This window comes from Euprymna scolopes, chromosome 28 (genome assembly GCF_053919585.1).
Source record: "Euprymna scolopes isolate OS-2025 chromosome 28, ASM5391958v1, whole genome shotgun sequence".
NCBI lineage: Eukaryota > Metazoa > Mollusca > Cephalopoda > Sepiida > Sepiolidae > Euprymna > Euprymna scolopes.
Genome location: NC_136509.1, coordinates 83943116 through 83947812, shown reverse-complemented (window position 1 = coordinate 83947812; position 4697 = coordinate 83943116).

The following is a 4697-nucleotide window of genomic DNA, read 5'->3' as shown; positions in this document are numbered from 1 at the left end:
ATGTCTGTATGTATGTATGTATGTATGTATGTATGTGTCGATCTATCTATCTATCTATTTATCTATTTATCCAGCTAGCTAGCTATTGTCACACACACACACACACACACACACACATACACACACACGCTCTCTCTCTCTCTCTCTCTCTCTCTCTCTCTCTCTCTCTCTCTCTCTCTCTCTCTCTCTCTCTCTCTCCGTCCAGGTGCTGATGATAAGACTATATTCAAATAAAGATATTTTATATGGTCCCAGAAACGATCGTACACTGATTGGTTATTGAGGTTGACTTTTTGGTGCCTAAATAAATGGCTTTTCCATAAATCATTTTAGCATTTGCCTTATATATGTATATATGTATGTATAACATACACACACTCACACACACACGCACACACAAATATATATATATATATATATATATATATATATATATATATAGAGAGAGAGAGAGAGAGAGAGAGAAAGAAAGATATAGATAGATAGGTAGATAGATAGATAGATAGATATATAAAGAGAGAGAGAGAGGCAGAGAGAAAGAGATGCCAGTTAAGCTTCACAGAGATGTCTATGTTTCATTCGTGCAGGCAATCACTAGGCTGATTATACACACACATACATACATACATACATGTGTGTGTGTGTGTGTGTGTGTGTGTGTGTGTGTGTGTGTGTGTGTGTGTGTGTGTGTGTGTGTGAGTAGAACCCCGGGATAAACCATTAAAAATTAGTAACAAAATACAGTACAGTATATAATACATTTGTATATTATCAAATAACATTATTAATAACACCATAAGGCGGGGAAATATCGTAATCAGAGGCCAGAAAAACATCGTATTCCGCATCGTAACTTGAAAAAAAAAACAGTATCATCAGGCCACCGTATCCCCGGTGATTGATTATATATATATATATATATATATATATATATATATATATATATATATATATATATATATATATATATATATATATACAGTGTATCACAAAAGTGAGTGCACCCCTAACATTTCTTCAAATATTTAAGAATATCTCTTCATTAGACAACACTGAATAAAAATGATGTTTTGATGCAATGAAAGTAGTCTGTCTGCAGCATATATAACAGAGTTAATTTCTTTTCCCTTCAAAATAACTCAAAATATAACCCTTAAAAGCTAAGTCCTTGGAAACAAAATTAGTACATCCTTTACGAAAAGTTGTCAATATTAATATACAACATGTTAACATACAACATTATTACATATCATAACATACAATATTAACATACAACATGTTAACTATCTATATTACTCTCCTGGGCATGGAGTTTACCCAATCTTCGCATCTACATGCTCTTCTACTTTTCAATTACGACGTCGCAGAGCTGGCGGATATTTGAGACTTTGCGGACCTCCACCTTCTGCTTGAGGTTGCCCCAAAGATGTTCTATTAGGTCCAAATCTGGAGACGCGCTTGGCCAGTCCATCACCTTTACCCTCAGCCTCTTCAATAAAGCAGTGGTTGTCTTGGATGTGTGTTTTGGGTCATTGTCATGCTGAAACACTCCTCTACGACCCAGTTTCTGGAGGGAGCGGATCATACTCTGCTGCAGTATTTGACAGTACACGTAGGAGTTCATGTTTCCTTCAATTAAATGTAACTCTCTAATACCTTCAGCATTCATGTAGCCACAGACCATGAGATTCCCACCACCATGCTTGACTGTAGGCATGACACACTTATCTTTGCACTCCTCAAATTGGTGTGCATGGCTGTCACCCCAGGAGGAAGCCTCTTTTGAAGGCAATATAAAAAAAAAGGCCGCAAACAGTTTACTGAAGTCATGTCAACAAAGCTCATAGATTACTGGAACCAAGTCCTACGGTCTGATGAGACGAAATTGTTTGGTTCTGATGGCCTTAAGCATGTGTGGCGGCGACATGAATTTTTGAGATGAAGATTGGTTATTCGTATTATTTGTATTTATCGAACTACTGTTCCTAACTTGAGTGTGATTTTCACAACGTTTCGGTCGATGTAACCTCCGACCTTCTTCAGGTGTGTCTGGTCGCACTCAGGACTGTTTCTGTCGAACTCGGGAATTTGGACAGAATTTCGAGCGGAACCTTTTATTTACTTAACGGGGGTAACATGCTCTTGTTCCGTCAATCATGACTGGATAAAAGTCATCAATAATTCGCAATTGTATTTTTCGGTCGCCCACACTGAAGATTGAACCTTCAACCTTCAGGAGAATATCACTTTTTTACAGTTGATTTAGAGCCTCTATCCAGTCATGGCTGACAGAACAAGAGCACGCTACCCCCGTGAAGTAAAAAAAAAAAAGGGTTCCGCTTGAAATTCCGTCCAAATTCCCGAGTTCCACAGAAACATTCCTGAGTTCGACAAGATACACCTGAAGAAGGTCGGAAGTTACGTCAACCGAAACGTCGTGAAGATGAGAACAGTAGTCCGATAAATACAAATACCACGAGATATGAACTGTTTAGAAAAAACATAATACTCTCATGCACATGTCCCCAGTTCCTGTATAAATTAAAATATATTAATACGTATTTTAGGACCGGCTGACGCCGGGCTGCCTGCTAGTATTTCTATAAAAGTCAGAATGTGTGTGTGTGTGTGTGTGTGTGTGTGTGGACACCTCTCAATCTATATTCAACGAATTTTTGATCTACAGACTTGAAATTTGGTATATAGGGTATTCAGATATGTGTAAAACTTTTTAATTGGAAAAACCATGCATTTCATTTCAACTTAAAAACTGAATAGAATATATTTTTTCTTTTCTTTTCCTCTGTTTCTTTGCAAAACTCTTTCATATACAACGTGTTGGGTTCAAGTATTGAAGAAGATTAACGATCGTGTTACATCTTGACAAAGTACACAATCGACTTCGAAATCTAGTGGGCAATGCAATTTACGCCTTCCTTCCACATCTTTCTCACAGAAGAGATGCAGCGAGTCTATGGGAGATGCTCGACTGAGCTTCAATCTATGGTTCCTCTATCTCTGTAAAACATTCACGGCAAACATTCGTCTAGCTAAAACCACTGTTAACAATTTCACTTATTTTCTATCTGTATCTAAAGCTAGTCAAAAATTCAACGAACAAAGCTTATTTCTAGAACTATCTCTCGCTGTAGAATGCAATACCGCGGGGCTGCTTCTCAGCTGACTATAATATGGTCATTTTCTTCCAACATAAACAAGTTATCGTAAGTAATCAATTTCTACCAAATTTTCGATTATCACTGTGCTCACTCGTTAACCTTTATTCTCGAGTGGCTTCTAAGCCTTAATATGCGGTGACTGCCTTATTAAGAAGAAAAAAAAAGATATTATGGATGGAGGATGACGTCCGACGCGAGCGTAAAAAATATATCCGTTAGCCTGCCTGAATCGTCTATCATCTTCATCTGGTGTCGCTAAGTTGGTAGACTCTTTTACAAGAACGAGTCTATTATGATGTGTTCGTTCAATCTGTAGATTACTGGACATATTACAGCAAAGTCAAACTATCAATTTAACATTCAGGCGCGCACGCGTGTGTGTGTCAATGGGAGAGGAGGATGGTTTCTAGCTTCTATAAAAGGGCAATCTAGAAGTATACTGTATTTTTTTTCCTGTTTTTTTTTTTTTTTTTTTTTTTACGGTATATCGACCCTTTTCGAGTTATTTAATGCTAAATCCAGTAATTTCGGAAAAAGGTTTTATTCAAGTTTTTTTTTTTTATATCTCCAAATTTTTATTCATGGAGTTTGGTTTGGTTGTTTTGTAGAAAGAAAGTTGTTGTTTTTATTTTTGATTGTGCAGAGCATAGTTAAGTTTTGCAAAGAGAAATTAAAAAAAAAAAAAAAAAAAAAAAAACACCTCAACGTTTGGTGCATTTTTCGTCAGAAAGCCAGTGCCTTCAGATAGCCTGATCTGGAAGCACTATATCCCCTTATAGGCATCACCACTCTACGCCAAACGCGTAATCTTCGTAATAGCAGGCCCAATCACTGAAAAATGGCGTCATGCCCGAGGTCTATTATGATGTATCTTCATTTAATAAGTGTATCTTTAAATGGAGACATTACAACAAAGTTAAACTATCAATTTAACGTGCAGGTATGTGTGCCGGAGGGATGTTTTAGCTCCCCAAAAGGGGCACTTTAAAAAGGAAATTGATTGATTGTTTGTTTACGGTATATCAAGTCGAGTTATTTAATGCCGAAACTAGTCATTTTGGTAAAATGTTTTATTCAAGGTTTTTTTAATATATATATCTTCAAATATTTATTTATGGAGTTTGGTTTGGTTGTTTTGTAGAAAGAAAATTGTTGTTGTTTTTATTTTATTTTGCAGAGCATAGTTGAGTTTTGCAAAGAGAAAGGAAAAAACAATAACTTTCACGTTTGGTGTATTTTTCGTCAGGAAGCCAGTATCTTCAGACAACCTGATCTAGAAAGGTCAGATGCTTTTATAGGCATTATTACCACTCCGTGCCAAAAGCGTGACCTTAGTAATAGTAGTCCCAATCACTGAAAAATGACGTCACAACTATCGATAATAAAGGAAAGGTTTTTACAAAACATTAGAAAACTTAAAACTTGCACTGTAAAAAGATAAAATTAAGGAGCAGGATTCCATACTAAAACCGAACTTTATTCAATATTAATTTAAAAGAAAAATGAGAATTAATTCAA